Source organism: Mauremys reevesii, linkage group 1 (assembly GCF_016161935.1).
Source record: "Mauremys reevesii isolate NIE-2019 linkage group 1, ASM1616193v1, whole genome shotgun sequence".
NCBI lineage: Eukaryota > Metazoa > Chordata > Testudines > Geoemydidae > Mauremys > Mauremys reevesii.
In genome coordinates, this window is record NC_052623.1 from 62,661,447 (window position 1) to 62,686,577 (window position 25,131).

Consider the following 25,131-nt stretch of genomic DNA (forward strand, 5'->3'; position numbering starts at 1 on the left):
AGACTGGCATGTCTGGCTCAACAAGAAAGAGTGCTGGAGTCCCAAGCTGGCAGGGAAAGCAGGGTCAGAAGTAGTCTTGGCACATCAGTTGGTAGTTCCCAAGGGGGTTTCTGTGATCCAACCTGTCACACACCTGATTTATGTACGTCCTAGCCATGGCCCCACAAAGTTGCAAGACCACCTCGTCAACCTCCTCCTGGTGCTGAACAAATGGCCATCCATCATACCTGGAGGAGGAAGTTGGACGGGGGGTACTCTGCAACTGTGGGTCCTATTTCTGTTCCCTTGTTCAGTCACACCTCCAAGCAGAGTTCCCTTGGTTAATGTCCACTGACTCCTTAGACAGTTTTGAGGAGCAATGGGCAATGTTGTGTGTCTACTTAATGTCCCCTTCCAGTTACCTGATTTTCATCCTCTGACCTTCACTCCCATCCATGTTTTTTCATTTGTTGTCCCCTGCAATTACACTGGCCTCTCCCCGTCAGTTGAGGAGGGGGGCTTTGAGCAATGAGCAGGCATAGGCCTGCCATTATCCCAGATCACAAAAGGTGCACAGCTTCCAACATCCAAAATAAATGGAGCAGGGGTCTTACAGACAACCCTTCATTACACAATCCTTGTTCATCACTAGTGCAGGTCCACATTCTGTGCACGGAAGGAAGAAGGGGTTCTGTGGAAAAAATAGTGAGTGATGATGTAATTAAAGACTACCATAATATGGTGGGGCCAGGCACCATAACTGAGAACAGGGAGCTTGTCTCTCCTGTGCTGTCAGTGACACCCTACTAGCCAAGCAGCATGGAGGAAGAAGCCATCTGACTCAAACACAGAGGGGACAAGAGATGAACTGGGTGGAGGAAGAAAAGGAAAAAGATTTGGACAAGGAGGCTGTTGAGAGTGGGATTGTGGGGAGAAAAACTGGGTCTGAGAGGATGGAGCAGTAGAGAGAGACTGGGAGTTGCTGGGCAAGGAGACCTGACTGAGAGCTGGGGGAGACAAGAACTGTTAGACGGTCAGGGGAATGGAGGGGGAGCAAGAGGACTGAGAGCCAGTTGGGAGAACACTGAGATCAGATGAAAAGCCGTGGGAAGAGGAGGAGACGAAGACTGGAAGGCGTTGAGTGGAGGAATGAGGGCAGAGGTGATACATCTGACAAGGAGCTTGTTTGGATGGGGAGAACTGGGTCTGTCTGGTAAAAAAGATTAGAACAAGGAGCCAAGGAGAAGAAACAGGGAAGGGGTGGAGACTGAGAAGGAACCAGAGCATGGGTGGCAGAATTACTGAGATTTTATGATAAACCCAAGGATGATTGAAACTGGGACTGGGAACCAGATGGAGGGCAGGAAACAGGGACTTAGGGACAACTGGAGCCCAGGAGGAGATGAGAGATATCAGGAAAGGAGCCAGGAGAGGGAACTAGACTGGTTGTGCAAGGAGATGGACTGGGATGAGAAGCCTGAGGAGTGGAGATTGGATCTAAGTACGTGAGGAGAATGGGACTGAGATAAGGAGTCAGGGATGGGGAAGAAAAGGGACTGGGACTGGATGGGATGGTACACAAGGGGTCAAGCTTAGGGGAACATGCAGAAGGGTCTGTGATCACTTAGAGTACACTGCCCTCCAGAGCCAAAGAGATTCTTGAGTTTCACCATTCCATTATGATCAAATATCTAAAACCTACTGGCAAAGTATCTCATCCCCCTCTAGTGCTGATCTACATATAAGATGACAACCTACTATTACTATAGATTTACTCTATCATCTCAAATCACAGAGGTCTGAGACTGCTAGTAGAAAATATCCCAAATCACTGGAGATGGGACACTAGATGGGGAGGGCTCTGAGTAACTACAGTGAATTCTTTCCCAGGCATCTGGCTGGTGGGTGTTGCCAACATGCTCATGGTGTACCTGATCACCATATTTGGGGTTGGAAAGGATTTTTTCTGCATGTCAGATTGGCAGAGACCCTGGGGATGGTTTGCCTTTCTCTGCAGCATAGGCCACAGATCACTAACTGGTTTCAACTAGAGTAAATGATGGATTCTCTGTAACTTGAAGTATTAAAATCATAATTTGAAGACTTCAGTAACTCAGCCAGGGGTTAGGAGTCTATTACAGGAGTGGATAGATAAAGCAGAGGTCTTACAGGCAACCCTTCACTACACAACCCCTACTCATCCCTAGACAGGTCAACATTCTGTGCACTGAAGGATGCAGGGGTCCTGTAGAAAAAACAGTGAGGGATGATGTGCAGGTTGTCAGACTAGATAATCACAATGGTACATTCTTGCCTTAAAAGTCTATGAGTGTAAAGATTCCAACCCTACTGATGAACCATGTGGGTGTCATTATAAGGTCACATGATTAAATTTGTTTTTTCAGTTTGGTTTTTAAAAACTATGTTAAAAGGACAATAATGAGAAGTTGGTACTACAGCAATCTGTCACCAAGTTCCTCTGACTAATAGCACTGCTCTACAGGCAAAATGCTTCTGAAATAAATGTAGTCAAACTTTACTAATTCTGGGTCACTGAGAACGAAAATGATGCTTAAAATTGTTGATTGGCTCTAGTTTCAAGTTATGCTATTGGGTCAGTATATACAACCCTTGACTTGGGAATAGTGGAGGATAAGTGAGTTATAAAGGGAAGGGATCTCAATTTAAACCAGAAATGACTAAAATACATCTTTGACTAGATCTATGAATAAATCTATGACTGGGTTTGGACAGTACTTGCTTTTTAGGCAAAACAATGAATGATGCAATCTGAAGCTGGTATTGCGTCATACATGATATGAATTGCATCATGTTATTCCTAGAAATCATGGATGATGCAATCATAACGAAGCTTACATCACTCTGCTGAACAAATTGCCCTATATCAGCTCTAGAAATCATACAGTGTCGTGCTCTCTTATTTGTCAGTGTTTGATTTTGCAAAGGGACACATTTTAGCCAAAGTGAGCAGAGATGCCTCGTACTTGTGTGAACAGTGCAGATAACTTCTGCTATGTTTGTGGTGAAGTGACTTTTGCATCGCAAAAGCGCAGTATAACCACTATGGTTAAGAAAACCTATCACCTTTATTTTGGCTGCAAAATTGGAGATCAGGACAAGAGGTGGGCTCCACACATATGTTGCAACACTTGTGCAACAAATCTTCACCAGTGGTTGAACAGGAAAAGGAAATCTATGCCTTTTGCAGTGCCAATGATTTGGAGAGAGCCAACAGATCATACCAGCAATTGTTACTTCTGCATGGTGTCTCCAGTTGGGAAAGGTGTGTCAAAGAAGAAAAAGTGGACTGTGCATTATCCAAACATTCTATCAGCTATATGCCCAGTACCCCACGGAGAAGGACTGCCAGTTCCTGATGCACCAGAATCATTCTCACTTGAGTCAGACGAGGAAGAGGAAGAGGATGAAACTTCTGGTCCTGAACCATCAATGTCACAGGACCCACATTTTCTCCCATCCTCCTCCTCTGAACCACACCTCATAACACAAGGTGAACTGAATGACCTTGTCAGGGATTTGGAACTACCCAAGAGTAAGGCAGAGTTGTTGGGCTCCAGACTACAGCAGTGGAATCTCCTGGCAGGTGATGTTAGGGTTTCCATGTTCCGTGACCGTCAAAAGGATCTCGTCCCATTCTTCTTCATGGAAGGTGATCTTGTAGCCTGCCACAACATCGATGGTGTGATGGCAGCCCTCAACATCGTTCACGATCCAGATGAGTGGAGACTGTTCATTGATTCATCGAAGACGAGTCTTAAAGCTGTTTTACTGCATAATGGCAATGTTTTGCCATCAATTCCAGTTGGTCATGCAGTCCATATGAAGGAAACCTATGACAACATGAAACAACTTTTGAGGTGCATAAACTATGACCAACATCAGTGGCAGCTTTGTGGCGATTTGAAGGTTGTTGCTCTCTTGCTTGGTCTGCAGACTGGATACACAAAGTACTGCTGTTTTCTCTGTGAATGGGATAGTCGTGCAAGAGATTTCCACTATATCAAGAAAGATTGGCCACTCCGACAGTCATTGGAGCCTGGGAGGAAAAGTGTTCAGCATCCACCACTTGTTGACTCAAGGAAGATTTTGTTACCACCTTTACACATCAAGCTGGGTCTGATGAAGAACTTTGTCAAGGCCATTGACAAAACACAAGCAGCTTTCAAGTACCTCCGTGGAAAATTTCCAAGGTTAAGTGAAGCTAAGATAAAGGAAGGTGTCTTTGTTGGTCCTCTGATTCGTGAACTTCTTCGAGATGATGCATTTGACCATGCACTGCGTGGCAAGGAAAAGACGGCATGGAAAGCTTTCCAGTTAGTGGCAATAAATTTTCTCGGAAACAACAAGGCAGACGACTACAGGTTGTTGGTGGAAAACCTCCTCAAGGCATACAAAAGCCTTGGTTGCAACATTGTCACTAAAGATACATTTTTTGCACTCTCATCTAGATTTTTTTCCACCGAACTGCGGAGCAGTGAGCGACGAGCATGGCAAGCGATTTTACCAGGACATTGCAACAATGGAGAAATGCTATCAGGGCAAATGGAGCCCATCAATGCTTGCAGACTATTGCTGGACAGTGACAAGAGATGCTCCATTTAATGAATACAAGAGACAAGCCAAGAAGCGCCGAGTAGACACTGAATAGGACTAAACTATGTACATAATAGTTTTTTGCCTTTTGTTTCATAATAAATTTTAGTTATATAACCCTTTTGCTGATTTTTAAAGTGTTACATAAACAGGACAGGTGAAATATTATCATGTAAAGCAACCATAAACACACGAAAAGACCTAGGTTTACAATTTATGATTAAAACTCTACTATCTACACAATATACATAGACATAAAATGTAAAAACTTAAATAACTTAGAAACAGTAGCCAATCAGTTGTTTTAATTGTCATATTTGAATTCAGCACATCAAAATACACAATAAATAGCACATTTTATCTCTGAAGCAGACGACTTCTCAAAAATTGTAGACCAGTGTAGTCAGTTCCCAGACTGCTGCATTTCAGGGAGTGCAGGGCTTAATTTTTTTTTGCACTGAAGATATCGCAACCTTTGAATGTGAGCTCCTCAACTGTTGTCTGGACCTCCTTCGGTATCTCTAAAGATGGCAATTGTTCATGCCACTGTGTATGGTGCATCTAACATCAGTCAGCAAAAATATAAATGTCACCAGTTGTTAATCACCAATAATGGACTTACATTCTTCCCTGTTGTCTTGAGGGAGTTTTCCAACAAATTGAGATACCATGTCCCAGATAAGATAACCGTATTTGGCCAGGAGTGCTTGATAATTAGCAATGTGCATTTGTAAACTTGACCACAAATAGATCTTTCTGCCAAATCTAATTTTTTGGGATCCTTTTCTTTTGAAATCATTTTCGGAGGCCCTTGCTGCCTGGATGGCTCATGCACTGCAGCTACCACCAAGGATCCAGGTATTGGGTGTGGGTAGTGATATTCAAACCCAACTGAAAGGACCTGAAACGGTCTGTCTGCCTTGTTAGAGGTAGGCACTGCTGATGCCACTATCTACCAGAGACATCTTGCTGGCTCTAACAGCAATTATTAGATGGCATGGCCAATCTTCCAGGCATGGAGGACTTTAAGATACCTAGTATCTTGTGACATTTTTTATGCACTATCTGCTGACTCAGGCATTCCTGAAACATTTTGCAGTCATCAGGTTGAAGTGGAGATCAATCCAGCAAAGACAAAGAGAGAGTTGCTGGTTTCAGCTATTCTCACTTGATCCTCTAAAAGTTCTATATAATCCTTTTGAATAACCCTGTAAGTTTTTGTTGGGGAGGGAGATCTAACCCTCATGCCAGAATTTGAGAGGTGGGACAGGAAGTATAAGAGGCAGGGCCTCTGACTCTGTTGGAGGGGAGCCAGGGAAGGAGACAGACACCTCCCTCCCACATCACAACATCCAGAAGAATGTCTGGAGGACACAGACTATGAACTGGGGAAGTTTGGTCTCAGGCTGGAAAGTGGTCCAGTCTGTACCACCTGATAGGGTGAGAGCAGCAAAGAGTCTTGTGGCACCTTATAGACTAACAGACGTTTGGGAGCATGAGCTTTCGTGGGTGAATACCCACTTCGTCGGATGCAAGTTGCATCCGACAAAGTGGGTATTCACCCACGAAAGCTCATGCTCCCAAACGTCTGTTAGTCTATAAGGTGCCACAAGACTCTTTGCTGCTTTTACAGATCCAGACTAACACGGCTACCCCTCTGATACCTGATAGGGTGAGACATTCAAATCTTGCTTAGTCTGTTAAAGTTAGAAACACAGTTTAAATTCTATTTTTATTTCTTGTGTAATCAGCTTTGATCTCTATGCCTGTTACTTATAATCACTTAAAATCTATCTCTCTGTAATTAATATGTTTTATATTTTACCCTAAATCAGTGTGTTTTGGTTGAAGTGCTTGGGAAAATCTCAACACAGGTTTCAAAGGCTGGTGCATGTCCACTTTCCTATGAAGAAGTGGCAAGCTAAGTAATGAGCTTACACTGGCCAGACTTCTGACCAGTGCAAGACAGTACAGTTCTTGGTTGTAAGACTGGGAAGCTGGGGTGGGGGAAACTGGCTGAAGCCTCCCTATTGATGGTTCATGAGTGGCTGGGAGATCATTCATATAACTGAGTTGGGTGTGTCCCTGCCTATGGATGTCTGTAAGTGCAAGGCCTGTCAGAGGCTTGTAGCTTGATACCAGCACCACAGTGTGAGAGGCAGCCCAAGTTGGTGGGTTTGGAGGGCTCAGCAGTCCCACATTCCAGGTTGCACTTCAGGGACCCAGTCACAAGTGTAATCAGGTTCCAGTTACACAGCTTTGTATATGTTCCAGTGTGCCTTTTAGTTCACTATGTCTAACAAAAAAGCTTAGTGTCTAGTCTAACTGGTAAAGCCGGTCTGGGGTGCTATACCAACCATCTAAACAATATTTAGTAGTGGGTTGCTATAAACCTGAGAGATAATATTAAGACACTAGAATTTCGTCCTGCAGGTGGCAGCATTGCTGAAACATCGCTACAATTAGTGTGACATTTTGTGTCACTTCTAACATAAGAACAGCCATACTGGGCCAAAGGTCCATCCAGCCCAGTATCCTGTCTACCGACAGTGGCCAATGCCAGGTGCCCCAGAGGGAGTGAACCTAACAGGTAATGATCAAGTGATCACTCTACTGCCATCCATCTCCACCCTCTGACAAACAGAGGCTAGGGACACCATTCCTTACCCATCCTTGCTAATAGCCATTAATGGATTTTTACCTCCATGAATTCATCTAGTTCTCTTGTAAACCCTGTTATAGTCCTAGCCTTCACAACCTCCTCAGGCAAGGAGTTCCACAGGTTGACTGCGCTGTGTGAAGAACTTCCTTTTATTTGTTTTAAACCTGCTGCCCATTAATTTCATTTGGTGGCCCCTAGTTCTTATATTATTATTCTATATTGTGTGATTTTACTTACAGTTAAATTAATGATTTATTGATATAGGATTCAATTGATTTCTTTTCTGACATGGAATAGCAATATAGAAGCAATGTTCACTCAAGAGTATTTGCATGTCTAAATATGATAGGCAAAATGTCCAGTTTAAAACTCATACTCATCTTAATAAAAATAGAGGGTGGGACTGTATTTATACAATCTGCCCTGCATAAGGAGTGGTGCACAGCTCTGTTGCCCACAGAGAGAAAGACAATTCTTTTCCATCACCCCTTGGACATTCCTCTGTTCTTCTTCCCGACTAGTTCCAGATTAAAACAACGCTGCACTAGCTCAGATACAGTGGCCACTGCAATGCAGAGGTTGAGCCAATGTTCTTTTCCACCACTCTGACTCACTTGCTAAAGGTGAGTAGTAGGCACACAGAATTTGTTCACCCACACATGCCAGAAGACAAAGTCCAGGAAGGCCATACAGGATAGTATGTCTACGGTCTTATGCCCCCTTATGTCCCTGCCAAGTCCATGTAAACTAGGTTCTGATCTGACCCCATGTATTTGGAGGATTTCAAACAAAAAATGTGTTCCACAGTTTTGTTCTTTATATTGAGAATTCAAACAAGCTATCTTCATCAGCTCAATAAGCTTTCATAAAGAAAGTGGATCCTATTTTTAATATAAATTAATAATCTGAACACTTGGAAACAAGAGTTCCCTGTAGTTGCTAAGATCTTTCATATGTAACCACCCTCTGTCACTAGCCAATGTTTGTTTCTAATTACATTTCAGAGGTTAAGGTACTACTGTAGTTATCCACTGGTGTGTACACAACAATACACATTCCTATTTCATTCTGGTGCATATAGCTTAATGATTACATCTCACAGACAGAGACTGAGTGGACTTGATTATACTAAATCTACCCTGAAAACATTATTGCTGGCTCTGTTCAGCTGCATACTTTAACTCATTGTCTCATTTGACTTTGTGTGGGAATTTTGAACGAGAGTATGTTGACAAAACGGTACTGTAGAGGCAGAGTGATGCCTGGCCTAGGCCAGATTCACAAATACATTTCAGTTGCTTTGCATAGCTCCAACAATGAAAGGCCACTTTGTCACCAGAACAATGCAAAGCAGACAGCGTATACTGGTGAATCCAGACTTGAGTATTTTCAGCTTGCATGCCATGTTTTATGGTTGTGGTCTAGAGTGGCTCTACTTGGGCATACTTAGTAAATCCCATCATACGTGATCTCTATAATCCTTTTGGAAGCGTCAGGAGGAATTTGATTTTGTATCATAATGTAGTTCCTGAGGCAGTATCACCACCAATACTGTTGCTGCATAGCAGTTCAACAGGCAGGCTGAATAATCAAAGTATGCTGAGTTACCTAATAAGTGAATATACTGGGGGAGATCCTCTGCTGCATACAACTACCACTGGACACAACAATCCAAAAGGTCCCACAGCAGCGTGGGGAGTTACAATTCCCTGGTTCGGTGCCTCAGACCCAGTGCAGGTTAGATGAGCATGGAGGCTTGGGACAGGGTGTTCACCTGATACTAGCCTTGAAAGTGTTAATGAGGCGGAGAAGGGGCCAATTAAATTGAAACGCTGCACCTCAGAGAGAACCATGGCTGGAAAAGCTGCCTGGAGATGGAGCCCAGTTGAGAAGGAATGGGCAAGGCTGGTATAAAGACAGGAAGTTGACAGCAGAAAGGAGGCTGCAGGGGAAGTAGTCTGCAGTCATTCCATGGGAGAAGGGAATTTGGACTGGTAACCCAGAGAGTGGGAGAGCCAGAAGGTAGAGCTAAGAAATAGGAATGTGTAGGAAAGAGTCCAGAGGAAGTGCAATATGGTCTGGGAATAAGCAGGCCTCCATTGCTGGAGACTGGGTCCCTGGACTGGAACCCAGAGTAGCGGGTGGGTGTGGGCTCCCCTACCAGCCTTTGGAGGCATGGCACAGTCAGGGCAGTGAAGGAAGACTTTATACCCATTTGGTATAAAGGGACTTTGATACTCTGGAAGGGGAAAACTTTAGTGACCTGGCTAGAGGGCTGATTCATGAAAGACACACCAAGTTCCAGAAAAAGAGAGAGACCACAGGGAGAGGAACAGACAGGGGTGTCGGACATGCAAATAGCTAATCCCCAGAGCAACCAGGAGGAGGTGCCCTAGCGGTGAGTGGACCCCGTGACAAGGCTTCTCTAACGTGCACTATCAGAGTGTGGTCCTCTAGGATATATGCTGGATTGTATGACAGCTATGTATACCTGGAGCGTATCCCTCCAGCCATTGCCTAAAACCCAATTTCCAGCACAAAGGAGTGGATCAAGCTAAAAATATGCTCCACTGTCTTTCCATATTTGTAAGCAGTTGAAGCTGGTGAAACCAAGCAGAGCCATCTTTCATCTAACTTTTAGTTAAATCTAATATTTATTAAATTATGGGTATTGCAGCACTATCCAGTCAATTCTAGGCTGTGGTTAACAAGAGATTTGCCTCAAATGCCTTATATCCAGTGGACAGAAATGTTGAATTTGAAGGTTTGAAAATTATCGAGCAAGAGGGAGCCAATGAGGCATTTCCTTGGGTTCACTGCCAGCTTCGCTTTCCCTCAGTATAAACTCAGCTAGCTGTCTGGCAGTTAGTGGGTTTTTTTAAAAAATGTTTAAAGACTAACTGCTTCAGTCAAGTTACAATATCTGATGCTGTTTAAAAATTAGGTCAGTTCCATTCAGGGAAAAACTACTATTTTCTGTAAAAACATTATAAGTGCATAGATCTTAAGTTCTATAGAAATAATATAGATCCAATTGCCAAAATTCAGCAAACACTGCCAAACACTGTGTTGACAGAGTTCAGTTAGTAAACCAATCCAGTGCAGTTCTAGGTTGTAAATTCACAAAAGACTAGATCTGATGATTGTACAATTGGTGAGGATTAAGTAATATTCCCTCTGAACAATTGTTCTAATTGCCTCAAGGTGGATTTGAAGATTTAGTAGAATGGTGTTCTCAAAATATCTGGCTTGCCACATAGGAGTATCATCAGTAACTGGAAAAAAAAAAGGTATCTAACATGAAGAAAGCTCAGTCATTCAGTTGTGAGAATGCAACTCCATATTGCCTCAAAAGGCAAAATATGCTGCTTTCCCTTTCGAAGTACATCTAGATAATGTAAGTAGAAATTCCTTCCTCAGCAGACAAGAGCTGTGAGATGAGAGAGAATTAGTATTGTTGGAACTAATAATGGCCCATAATAACGCCTGTCCAACAAAGAGGATAGCAACCTATTTTTGGATTGATAGTGTAGTCTGATTTAGAAGGGACCTGAACAGTAAGAATTAAACTTGATTTAGGCATAGATTTTGAATGTTTGTTCTCCCTCCTAAATCTTCTAAGTACTTCCTGTTCCACTGAAAATATCACAGAATACATCATGCTATGACATTGCACATACCATAGATTTCATGGGTTATGATGTTGCACGGTGGGATATCTTATTCAGTGGTCCCCAATGCAGTGCCCGTGGGCGCCATGGCACCCACTGGGACATTTATGTGCACCTGCCTAGTACCCAGCAGGGGAGAGAAGCCGCGGCCCTGCACCTGATGGGGACAGAGAACTCAGGCTGTGGGCACGGTGTTCTCTGTTCCCGGCAGGCGCGGAGCCCGACTAGTGCCCAACAGGGGAGAGAAGCTGCGGCTCCATGCCTGCCGGGGACAGTGAACTCCAGGGCTGCAGGTGCTGGTGTTCTCGGTCCCTAGCAGGCGCGGGGCTGCGGCTTAAGCCGGAGAGAAGCCGCGGCCCTGTGCCTGCTGGCACCGGTGTTCTTTGTCCCCGGCAGGCATGAGGCCCACCTAGTGCCCAGCAGGCGAGAGAAGCATGGCCCGTGCCTGCTGGGGACAGAGTACTCCGGGACTGCAAGCAGCGGGCACCAGTGTTCTCTGTCCTTGCGGCTTCTCTCTGGCTTATCTCTGCGCTGCCCAGAACTGCCACCAAAAACACCCTCCGACTCTGCCATCCCAAGAATGGACGGAATGCTGCCCCATAGCATGTGCTGCCCCAGGCACGTGCTTGCTGGAGCCGGCCCTGTATGCGAGTATTCTTCCGCTGCACCGATACTGCTGTTTTCTTGTGCTTTGTGATTTATTATTTTTTTAACATTTTGCTCCAAAATGAGTGGTTCAAATAAAAGACAACGTACATATTATTTCAACACAGAATGGGAAGCATCCTATTGTTTTATTGAAAATAAAGGGAAATGTGTTTGCTTATTGTGCAGGGGTGCCATTGCAGTGCCGAAAAAGCAATGTCGAAAGCCATTTCCAAACTAATCACAGCTCTTTTGACATTAGTCATCCACTTAAATCTGAGTTGAGAAAGAAGAAAATCAATCAACTCAAATCAAACCTATCTGCCCAGCAATCTGTTTTCATTAGACAAGTGGTAAAGTCTAAAGGTGATAGTATTGCTTCCTTTACAATTGCTGATCTGCTCGCAAAGAAGAAAAAACCCTTTCAAGATGGTGAATTGTTGAAGGAAGCATTTTTGACTGGTGCTGATTGCCTGTTTCAAGGATTTCCGTACAAGGGTGAGAGTTTGTCGGCAATACAAGACTTGCAGTTATCAGACAACACAGTTACAAGGAGGATACGTGCAATTTCAAGAGACATGCAAACTCAGCTAAAGGATGACTTGGAAATATGTGACTGGTTTTCACTGAAATTCAATGCGTCAACAGATATATCGGATACAGCAAAATTGGCAGTTATGGTGAGGATGGTATTTAGTGACTTCTCCGTAAAAGAAGAGTTACTAAAAGTATTGCCTATGAAAGGGTGAACAAAGGGTGAGGACATCTATAATTTATTCAAATCATATGCAACATCAATTAGTATGCCACTACACAAGCTGTCTGCGATCACCACTGATGGGACACCAGCAATGATGGGCAGTGCCAATGGATTCATTGCACTCTGTAAGAAGAATGAATCCTTTCCAAACTTTGTCTTATCATTGCATTATTCACCAAGAAGCTTTGTGCGTCAAAGTTCTTTCTTTTCAACATGTCATGAACGTTATTAAAATAATTAACTCTATTCAAGCGAAACCTTTGCAACACTGACTTTTTAAGGGCCTGTTGGAAGATGTTGATGATAAACAATCTGATCTTATCTTGCACACAGAAGTACAATGGCTGAGCAAAAGTAAAGTTCTTGCACATTTTTAAGTCTAATTGAAGAGATTAAAGAATTTCTGAAGTCCACAAATCAGAACTTCGAGCAACTAGAAGACTCCAGCTGGTTAATGGACTTGGCTTTCCTTGCCAACATTACTGACAAATCAAACATTTTAAATCTTGAGCTCCAGGGAAAAGACAAACATATGGCTCAAATGTAAAATCATTCAAAGCAAAATTGATCTTGTGGATGTCACATATGAAGATGAAGTCTCTCGTACATTTCCCAAGTATGAAGAAAATGGTATGTGACAGTGATTTTAACCCATCACCATTTGTTATCCACATTCAAACACTTCTGGAACAATTTGAAAAGAGATTTCAACAGTTCACCATCATTGAGCTTTCTTGTGAATCCTTTTACTTGCCAAATAGAGGTAACAAAAATGGCTACCTCAATTGCGAGTCGCATCCAAGTAAGAACAGAAGATGTGGAACTGGAGATTTTGGACCTTCAAAATGATATTGTTCTAAAATTCCGTGCAACAGATGAAAACTTTTGGAATCTGGTTGACCAAAAAAAGTTTCCTGCCTTAAAAAATGTAGCATACAAAATAAAATCTTATTTCAGTTCCACTTATCTATGTGAAGTTCTGTTTTCAACAATGATCATCATAAAATCAAAATACAGATCTGGGCTTACAGATGCCCATCTTGATGATTGCTTACAAATGGGAATATCATCCTACTCTCCCAACTACGAAAAATTGGCTGAAGAAATGCAATGCCAAAAATCACACTGACTTTATTAGAAAAACCACGTGAATTAATGATATCTATTTTCCATTAAGTGCTGATGAGTGCGTATGATTAACTTGTGTTTAACTTTTTTTCATCTTTGTTTATTGAAATCCAGATACAAGTAACAATACAAAGAATATTTTTAATTAACCATAACTGGCTATGTTAAAGTAAGAATAATAAATATATTTGGACCAGCAGTTCAACAATGTTTTACTTTTTTAAAATAAATAAGATGAAAGCTGTTTATGATGTTTATTTTGTAAAAACACCTTAATTTTTCTTACAGGTAGATAAAAAAGAGCAAATTCACACGGTAAGGTGAAAGAGTAATTGCCAAATAATTTAATTAATACCTTTTACATGTAAAATTACCTTTTTTATCTTACGGATTCATATATTATGAAATATTAAATATTATGTTTTCATATTATTTAATGTACAAATACAAAATAAGCCTTGAAAAACTGTTGGCGCCCACCACACTCTTCTGAAAACATGAATGTGCTACTGGCCACAAAAAGGTTGGGGACCACTGTCTTATGAGCTGAATTTTCCCCACAGTCTAATTAGCATAACAAGTCATTCTTCATCGAAATCTTTGTTAAATTCAATGGTCCTTTGGCTTTGCAGTTCATACTGTCTCTCACATATTTATATAGTTCCTAGCACAACGGGGCCCCAGTCTTGACTGTGGCCTCTACATGCTACTGCAGTGTAAATAAAAAACCATAATAATGATGCATGAAAAGTGTATGTTATAGGAGCAACAGCCCTGTTTCCAAAAAGCAGGGAGATCAAATTAAAAACTGTCCTAGAAAATCTAAAATCTCTCAATTGTATTAATTGCTCTTGAAAAAGGTCCTGAAAAGTCTATTCTGAGATTGAGCTAAGGCCAAATGGCTTCTGTTTGCAGCCTGTTAAATAATAGGACAAGTCTTGGGCATCTCTTATCAGTAAATTCAAGGAGGGTATGTAAAGCTAATAGAGAAAATTACCACAAAAATCCAAACCAGAGAAGGTCAGGAAACCTGTAGCAACAGATGGCAAGAATTAGGCCTACGATTTAGGAATTCCAGGGGGGAAATGGCAGCTTCAGCAATTCACTACATTTAGTACTGATTTTATCCAGAAGAGGTTCCTTAAGATGACTCTCTTGTGGTGCTATACCAAAGAAAGGTTGGGAAACTTTTGTTTAAATAGGAAAGTTACCAGAGAGGAAAAATGTCCTAAACATTTGATTAAAATGTTTGGGTACTGACAAAAATCACGTAGTGAGAGGTTGTGTTAAACTTTTTCCTGAAGGAATCAGAATAGATTTTCCTAACATTGGGCATAAACTAGTAAATGGGAGTAAAGTCCAAGTAAAAAAGGCTTTGCTGATCAAAAAACCTACTGAAACACAGCAGAGTGGAGGGAAGAAATCCTCTCTCTCTATACACACACACCCTTCCTCAGGGTCACATTACTCAGATAGTTGTTTACTTGTATTCATACACACCTCTATATGTAAAACCATAACTTGTAGTTCCAATGAAATCATTAAACATGCCTATTAAGTTCATAAGATCATTGGGCTGTAACTTCCAAGGTGATCATCTGCCCAAGAATAGGTTTATTCTGTAAAGCTATTCACTGTCAGAGCTAAATCTATAGATACTCCAGAGAGCAGAAAGGGTACACAGAGCCTTTTCACATGTGCAGTGACTGGACCACATCTAATTGGGGAACACAGACACTACTCCCAGACATCACCACTAGCAGCTCCAGTCTCCCATCAGGTCAGGGCTCTGGCCTTTCCTTGCGCATACACCAGACAACAAGCCCAGCCCATCGTTGAGGGGGAGCACACTCAAAATCCATTTAAAAGGAAACAAGCATTATTCCCCCAGATGTCCCTTAAGGAATTAGGGCCCAGTCAACTGGAATTCCTCCTGAGACTCCTGCTGATGCATCACACCTCAATTCTCTTTCCACTTCCAACCAGAGACTGTGGCTTAAGACTCACCATCTGGCTATATATTTATACAGATTGTGTTTATCCTTATTTAGTAGTCTATTCAGAATCATTCATAAAGCTACAATATTTATTTTTCTTCAACACAGATGGTGGAATGTGAAAATGAACAGGTATTTAATTGAACAGTACACTTTTGATTTGTTTTAATTTTTATCAGTTTTAGTTTAATGGAATCCAAAACTTCAAAGGTTATTATTCAACAGGATGAGATATTTGAGGTTTTAAATATAATAAAGCCTTCTGATATCATTAAATTCAGTTTAATTTAAATTGTGATAACCCAAATTGACCTATTGCCCTAAAACATTTCTTCCAAAAGCCAACATGCAATATATTGATCTCTTTCCATTCCTCTATCACACCTCTTGCCTTTTTCAACAAACCTATGGGACACATGTACTTGAAGGATTAACAAAAGATTCTTGTGAAACAAGTGACTAAGGTTCCTTTACAGTGGGTGAGAAAATAACTCAAGGATAAATCACATAGTACATGAACACAGGAGTTAAACACCTTTTCATCTAAGTTAGGGCCACAGGCGAAGTTTGACTTCTGAATTGGGCCAGGGGGGCAGATGGCTTAATAAGTATAGCTCTGAATTTTGAATTTACTGATTATTAGCAGTGTCACAGGGTGTGCCACTCACCACTAGTCTGGTGCCTTCTCCTGGTCATGCTGTGGATTAGCTCATCAGGTCAACATCCATTCCCATGGTCCCACACTATCACACAGTCAGTCTCTCTCTCTCACACACACACATTTGTTGCTCCTCTCTCATCCCAGGAACCACAGCATCCTCTTCATGACTCAGCCCTCCAGGTAGGTGACTCAGCTTTTTCCCCTTCTGGGCTATATCAAAGTCTTTCCTTCAGCAGTCCCAAGCAGTCTTCTCATTCATTGCCTTTGGTGCCAGTCCTTCAGTTGCAGGCAGGGAAACTCAGGTCCACCCTCTACTCCGGGTTTCAGTTTAAGGACCATATACCCAGTTCTGGGCTCTCTTCTCCCAGCCCTAACTGCTCTTTCCCTGGACTGCTTCCTACTCTTCTGGTTCTCCACCTTTCTCTGGGTATAACTGCACCAAACTCGTCTCCCAGGGAGTGACTGCAGCCTACACATCATAGCAGTCTCCAAACACTCCTCCCTCTTCCCAGGGGGTGACTGCCCTTACCCAGAAGCAGTCCTGTCTGTTGCCAGTTTCCAGGATGTATAGGCCCTGCCTATTCCTGCACAGCTGAACCTGCTTATAACTAATTCCCTGCTCCCTGGGTCTTCCTCCAGGTGCAGTCTGTGGAGTTAATAGGCTACCTGGCCATAACCCCTTCCAGTTCTGTGTGAGGAGGATACCCCATCACAAGTGGTAATTAAATTACAATGTACTTGAAATCACAAATATAGTTTATTATTTAATTATCCTTCATTTTAATTTCATCGTTGACATGCTTACCAGCTACCACTAAACAGAACTGAGCACTTTCATATGACTATGAATCATGTCTCCCTAGTTTTAGAGATACGTAAACATTGTCTTAATATAGAAATAGATTGTTCTCTACAAATCACTTTGATTACAAAGTAATTTCCAGTGCTGTAGGAATAGTGTGAGCAGTTGGGCCAGACTCCTAATGGCCTAAGTGTGTTGTGGGCTCTGTAGTGGGGTTTGGCCAGGGCTTGTCCCCCTCTGGGGTGGCTGGGAACCAGGCCGTCGCACTACTTAAGTCTGGTGAATTGTGGAATTAGCCTGGCAGGGCAGCAAACAGTCAGGAGCTCAGGCCCTCAAGCAGGGGCTGAGCTAACAGTTCAGTAACAAGCCCAGGCCCTCAGTCAGGGCGGGGCAGCAAACAGTCAGGGGCTCAGGCCTTCAAGCAAGGGCTGGGCAAACAAACAGGTTTAGGAGGCCCAGGTCCTAGCTTCGAAGGACCAGGGAGAGGGGGAGACTGCCACCCGCATGTTGGGTGGCAGGGGGACACAGGCCCACTCATTTCACTGCATCCCAGCCCTGGGCCCTAGCAGCAGCAACAGACCTGCTACTGCATCAGTGGGGATCCTGACCACAACACACTGACATTGGCTCTGGGTGTGCTGCAGCCAGACTAGGGTCGGCTGCCCCCGGGCTACTTCCTACCTCCCTTTCTAGAGGTACCTGCATCGTGACGGTGTCCTCCACGGAATCAAGCACCCTGGGCTCCTTGGGGTATTCGGCGAGTGGTAAGCTTGGCAGCTCCTCTGGGTAGCTTGCTACTGGCAGGCTTAACAGCTTCTCCGGGATCTGGTTGGCATCAGGCGTCGGCTGGTCTGGCCAGTACTCGGGTCGATTGCAGACTGCAGGAGTCTCTCCACCAGGAGCTAGGCCACAGGCATCTGGCTTCTCCGGCGGACGGGGCTCTAGTGAACTCTGGGGTTGGACTTTTGTACTTCCTGTTCTGCGCCCTGACCTCTGCGGGGCGGGCGCAAGCTCCACTGGCTCTGCCCACTTGGGCGTCTGGAGGGGCTCATCCCCCTTGAGGGCGGCTGGGAACCAGGCCACCTCACTACAGGCTCTTAAATGTTTAGGCTATTATTGAAATATTTAAATGATTTGTTGTTTTGATAAGATATTATATCTAATAATAAGAGCAGAATTTTCAACAGTACTGAGCATTAGAGATGGATGGGAAACAGTTTTCCCATTCCAACTTGGACCAAAAATTTGAAATCTTAAAAAAAAAAAAATTTAAACCAAAAATCTGAAAAAAAACCCAAATGCTTAATATTGATCATTTCAAAAATCTTTGTTTAGATTTCAATCTTTTTTCTTCTTTTTATATTTTTACTATAAACTAACTTTAATTAAGAAACAAAAAATAATTTTGAACAACAACAAAAAGACCCTAAACCTTTCAAAACAAGATATTTCAATAGTTTTTTAAATCTTTTTCTAAACAGAAAGCTCATTGAAACTGACCCTTTCCTGCAAAAAACTTTGGTTTTGATGAATAGGCATTTTCAAACAACTGTTTCTTCAGGAAAAAAAACAAACCTATCAGCTCGACCCTCCTCAGCATTGGCCTAGCTTGGCTCCTTTTCAAGTCAATGGGCAAAAGTGTTCAGCATTGGCTTCCCTCTGTTCTCATTGAAGTGTAGTGCTGAGCACTTTGAAAATCCTGCCCTAAATGTCTATTCATGTTCTGTGCTCTTAGTAAAGAAACTATGACAGGACTTCTCCAGGAAAGTTCATGGATATTTAGCATTGTCTTTGATTGAGGTTGTGAACTGCTGAACTACGTGATTGACAATACTGCAGGAGTGCAAGTGTTCGGGCATTTCTTTCTGTACACTCAATTTCCTTTCATTCCATAGCCTGGAGTTGAGCACAAGGGAATGGTGTGACTTTGTTTTATTCGTGAATTGCAGTTTCATTATTATCTGAATAGTTTACAATAGTTGTGCTGTAGCGTTGACTACATCAATAATATATGTGTAAGGTCCTATTTACACTGCAGGAACTGCCATGTTTAACATCATTGCTTCAACACTAACTAAGGTCAGTAGCAGAGAGGGAGTTCCATGTTTGACACGTGGTGCCTATTGAACTCTATGAGAAAAATCCCATGGATTTCATTGATTTTAGTGGTGCGGGACTAGGGCCTTGATGTCAGTAGTGGTCAGTTTCTGTAGTATAAACAACACCCAGAGTGTGAGGTAAACCATGAAACTTTGGTGGGGGGAGTCAAAAACCCAATTATATTTTCCCTATGAAACAGCTGATGCAAACAGTGCCTACAAACTAAAAAGTGCTGTAAAAGTAGATGTGTGGTGGAAGTGTGTTCAATTCTAGTTTTTCTTAGGAATCTATAATGAATGTGAAACTCAAATATGAGTGTGAAAATATCCTGAATGCTGAGAATGAGAATCAAAATCCCCAATGTGAATGCGACAATGACAGTTTTAGTAAGAATGACAAAAAACAAAACTTACTACTGGCATCTTAATATCTGACATGGCCATTGAAGATTTCACGAAGTATTCAGTGATATTTCAGCTTAAAAAACACAGGTCATAGGACAGATTTCCTTTTACTCACATAGAAAGACTGTTTGCAGTGTTGTTATAGCCATGTTAGTCCCAGGATATTAGAGAGAAAATGTAGGTGAGGTAAATATCTTTTATTGGACCATCTTCTGTTGGTGAATGAGACAAGCTTCTGAGCTTACAGAGAGCTGTTCTTCAGGTCTGAAAGGTACCTAGGAAAAGTACCTTTCCCAGACCTGAAGAAGACAAGCTCTGTGTAGCTCAAAAGCTTGTCTTCTTACCAGCAGAAGTTGAGCCATTAAAAGATATTACCTCACCTACCTTGTCTCAGTGAAAAGATTGTCATTTGTGGAAATGTAGGGGGCCTTTCTCACGAGGCAAAGGATAGGTATGTGGCTGATGCGCTATACTGGGATGCAGTAAAGGTGGGTTCAATTAGACTTTCCTTCCTTCCTTGGATGTTTCAGAAAGTCTCCCTCAGTTTCACATCTGAGGTGGGTGTAATATGTACTTTATCTAGCTTGTTTGTTTAGATTGTTAGTCCTTTGGAGCAAGAACTATGACTTGAAATGGCTTTGTACAATGCCCCACAGATTGGGGCGCCAATCTCAGTGAGGCTCTAAATGCTACTGTAATACAAATATAAATAATAATGGGGTACAGAATAAAGTCTGAGGTGCTTCTCACACATATACCATGAAGGACCAACAAAAGCAGGAGTATGTTGAACTAGGATGTTCAACTCTCACTCAAAAGTGATTGCTCCTTTTATGATTCATGATTGTTGTCTGCATATTGTCATGCCATGTGGTGTGGTGTGGTACATAAGATCAGAAGCACTTAACAGAAAATTCAGTGTTTGATCAGTGCCTTTTACATGCAACTTTTGCTGGAGTGTCACTCTGATGTGCTTCTTTTTTTTTTCTCCCCAAACTCCAGCTATGCTTCAGCTGGTTATGTGCATGCTTCATTTATACATCAGTCTTTCTTTCATTGCATGTTGGTTCCTCCCAAACTTCAGAGCACAGGCAATGCTCTATTTACTGCAAGAAGAAACACAATGTTCACAGAGGTGATAAACTGCTAATGCAAAAAAAATCACATTTTGGTATGCTACATGTACATAAATTCAGATGAAACTCTATTCAGATTTCACACGAGGCAAAAACCACCAAAACAACACCCTTAGGGGTGGGGACAATTGCACCCAGGGTAAGGGTGTCCCATTATTTATACCTTTTTTCCCTAATCAGACAGGCAGCGATTGGGTCGGGGGAGTCCTCTTCATGTGGCCACAATGGTCATTGTACTTACCTGATTGTTACATGCCTGGGCAAGTTTCACCTGCCTTTGGATGCCCCCTAATCCCACCCAGTTCCCAAGGAGTTTGCCCACCTGCACTCCAAGTGGCACGTGGGGATGTGGGGGAGCCAGAATGCCCAGCTGAGGGAGGGAGCCCCTGGAGATCTGGCTGCCCTTCCCTCCCACTGTGCACTGAGGGAACTCAGCTGCAGCGGGAGGATCCCATGTGCATTGCTACGACTGTGTGTGTGACTCTGACAGGCTCTGGAGTGCTGCAATAAAAGCTCCCATGGTTTCCCACTCCCCTCCTTCTCTCCCCTTTTCTCGGCAAACCATGTCCCCCAACCCCCCTACCCCTCCCCCAGCAGAAAGGACACTGTGCGGCCAACATGAGCCTCTTGTTGCCCACACTAGGACCAGTATACAGTTTTTGGCAGGGGGAGGGGAGAATGCCCCTGTATGCCCCTCACCAATCTCCACCCATGGTTAGGGCTTGTCTATACGGAGACACAGTGTGGCAAACTATAGTATCACACTAGCCTGCCATTAAGTCACCATGTGGGACCCCTATGCCATGCAATAAAAGTTCTGTAGTGTATACTCTCGCTTGCTATGCACTAAATCTCCATATAGCCAAACAGTAACCATAACTTATCACAAATATTATACCTTAAATCAATCCCTCTACCAAGGGAAAAAGTCTCTGGGGAATGCCCCTCTATACAAAATCCTGCAGAGTGAAATTCTTCTGGGGAATGTCTCTCAAGGCAAAACTCTTGCAAAGGAAAAAGATGGGTAAAGTTCTTTGAGATGTATGTCCCTATGGGTGCTCCACTTCAGATGTGCATATGCCCATGTGCCTTTGATAGGAAATTTTCGGTAGGTGTGCCCGTTTGGCCTGTGTGTGCCCACCTCATTCTCTGCACTGTGGCTATATAGAGCTGTGCGGGCAAACTGCCCTCGGTTCCTTCTCTACCACAAAGCTTCATAACAGATAACTCTGAAGCAGAGGAAATGGAGGCCAGGTAGTGAGCTCCCATAGGGACATACATCTCTGAGAACTACAGTAAGTGCAAAGGGTGAGTAGCCTCTCTGTCTTCGTAGAGTGTCCCTATGGGTGCTCCACTTCAGGTGACTACTGAGCAGTACCCTCTAAGGAGGGGAGGCTTCCAAGCTGAGTCCAAGAACAAAGAATACATTAGAGCCAAATAGCATCAGAAGCTGAGTCATGAATTCCTGCGTAATGCTCAGAAAATGTGTGTATGGAGATCCAAGTTGTGTCTCTACATATATCAGCAATGGGAACATTCTTAAGAAAGACTACTGAAGTAGAAAGAGATCTTGTTGAATGGTTTAGTACTTTAGAAGGAGGTGGGAGATCTTTAGACTGATAAAAGGTAATGCAGCCAGATATCCATCTAAAGAGCCTTTGCTTGGAAATTGGAAATCCCTGAGATTTGTCCACAATAGACACAAACAACCAGGACTAAATGCCTTAGTCCTGTCCAAATAAAAGGCTAAAGCCCTCCAATCATCAAGTGTATGTAAGATTGCATCCTTCTTATTCAGGTATGGTTTAGGAAAGAAAATTGGATAGATAAATAGACTAGCTAATGTGGAAGTCAGATGACATAGATTATTAGGGATCATCTAGTCCAAGCCGCTGCTCAAAGCAGGACCAATCCCCAAATTGCTCCCTTGAGGCTTGAACTCACAATCCTGGGTTTAGCAGGCTAATGCTCAAACCACTGAGCTATCCCTCCCCTCATCTTTAGTAAGAATCTGGGACTTATTTGTACTGTGACCTTGTTCTTGAAGAATACTGTGAATAGGGTTGCCAACCCTCCCAGTTTCACTGGGAGTCTCCTGGAATTGGCTCTATCTCCTGGAGGCTACTGATGCCAAACGGGGAGATTTTAGGTGCTAAAAGTCTGATGGTGCAGTGGGGCTAGGGCAGGCTCCTTGTGTACCCTGGCCCCGTACCATTCTCAGAAGCAGACGACACTTACTTGTGGCCCCTGGGGGAGGAGAGCAAAGGGGTCTCCGTGAGCTGCCCCCGCCTCCAGTGCTGACTCCACAGCTCCCATTGGCCGGGAACTGCAGCCAATGGGAGCTGCAGGGGCAGAGCCTGGAGGCAGGGACAGTGCATGGAGAGGGGCTGCAGGGATGTGCACTGACTCCGCAGTTCCTTGGCCAATGGGAGCTGCGGGGCTGGTGCCTGCAGGTAGGGGCAGTGCACGGAGACCCTGGACCTCTGCCCTGGAGCCGCTGCTAGAGGGATGTGCTGGTCGCTTTCAGGAGCCACCTGAGGTAAGTGCAGCCCCCGCACCTCCTCCTGCGCCCCAATCCCCTGCCCCAGCCCTGAGTCTGCACCCAAACTCCCTCCCAGAACCTGCATCACGCACACCCTCCCACACTCAAACTCCCTCCCAGAGCCTGCACTGCAACCTCCTGTCCCAGCCCGGAGCCCACACCCAAACTCCCTCCCAGACTCCATCTTGTAGGTCAAGGGCCAAGAACCAATCCTTTAGGCCACTGATGGTAGTATTGCTGCAAGTGTTACCATTTTGAATTTCTGTATCTTCACAAACCTGTTGAGGAGCCTTAGATCTAAAATGGGTCCCCACATACCATTCTTTCTGGAACCAGGAAATACCTGGAATAAAACCCCTTCCCTTAGGTAGGACATAAGAACATAAGAATACAAGAATGGACTGCTTCAGACCAAAGGTCCATCTAGCCCAGTATCCTGTCTTCCAACAGTGGCCAATGCCAGATGCGCCAGAGGGAATGAGCAGAACAGGTAATGACCAAGTGATCCATCCCCTGTTGTCCATTCCCATCTTCTGGCAAACAGAGATAGGGACACCATCCCTGCCAATCCTGGCTAATAGCCATTGATTGACCTGTCCTCCATGAACTTATCTAGTTCTTTTTTGAACCCTGTTACAGACTTGGCCTTCACAACATCCTTTGGCAAGAAGTTCCACAGGTTGACTGTGCATGGTGTGAAAAAATACTTCCTTCTGTTTGTTTTAAACCTGCTGCCTATTAATTTCATTTGGTGACCCCTAGTTCTTGTGTTATGAGGAGTAAATAACACTTTCTTATTTACTTTCACCACGTCAGTCATGATTTTATAGACCTCTATCATATCCCCCCTTAGTTGTCTCTTTTCCAAGCTGGAAAGTCCCAGTCTTATTAATCTCTCCATGTGGCAGCTGTTCCATACACCTAATCATTTTTGTTCCCCTATTCTGAACCTTTTCCAAATCCAATATAGATGCTCCATGACTTACACAAGCGTTCTATTCCGGAACACCTTGCGTAAGTCAAATTTTGCGCAAGTCGGAACTTACGGTTGTGGGTTTGCATAAACTGGGTTTGCATAACCCAGGGAGCATCTGTACATCTTTTTTTGAGATGGGGCAACCACATCTGCATGCAGTATTCAAGATGTGGACATACTCTGGATTTATACAGAGGCAATATGATATTTTCTGTCTTATTATCTAGCCCTTTCTTAATGATTCCTAACATTCTGTTTGCTTTTTGACTGCCGCTGCACATTGAGTGGATGTTTTCAGAGAACTATCCACAATGACTCCAAAATCTCTTTCTTGAGTGGTAACAGCCAATTTTGACCCCATCATTTTGTATGTATAGTTGGGATTATTTTTTCCAATGTGCATTACTTTGCATTTATCAACATTGAATTTCATCTGCAATTTTGTTGCTCAGTCAACCAGTTTTGAGATCCTTTTGTAGCTCTTCACGGTCTGCCTGGGATTCAACTATCTTCAGGAATTTTGTATCATCTGCAAATTTTGCCACCGGTTTACCCCTTTTCCAGATCATTTATGAATATATTGAATAGGACTGGGCCCAGTACAGACTCCTGGGGGACAACCCTATTTACCTCTCTTCATTTTGAAAACTGACCATTTATTCCTATCCTTTGTTTCCTATCTTTTAACCAGTTACCAATCCAGAGAGGACCTTCCCTCTTATCCCATGACAGCTTACTTTGCTTAAGAGCCTTTGGTGAGGGACATTGTCAAAGGCTTTCAGAAAATCTAAGTACACTATATCCACTGGATCCCCTTTGTCCACATACTTGTTGACCCCCTCAAAGAATTCTAGTCGATTGGTGTGGCATGATTTCCCTTTACAAAAACCATGTTGACTCTTCCCCAACAAATTATGTTCATCCATGTGTCTTACAGTTTTGTTCTTTACTATAGTTTCAACTAGTTTGCCCAGTACTGAAGTCAGGCTTACCGGCCTGTGATTGCCGGGATCAGCTCTGGAGCCTTTTTAAA

General features: G+C 43.2%; 1 protein-coding gene across 1 annotated transcript in view; it reads right to left on the reverse strand.

Moving 5' to 3' along the window:
• Positions 1-18,256, reverse strand: part of CYSLTR2 (cysteinyl leukotriene receptor 2) — a 60,253-nt gene extending 41,997 nt beyond the window's left edge. Inside the window, exon 1 of the mRNA XM_039520068.1 lies at positions 17,640-18,256. The gene's annotated coding sequence lies outside the window, so the exon portion shown is untranslated. The remainder of the gene's footprint in view (positions 1-17,639) is intronic.
• Positions 18,257-25,131: the final 6,875 nt, after the last annotated feature.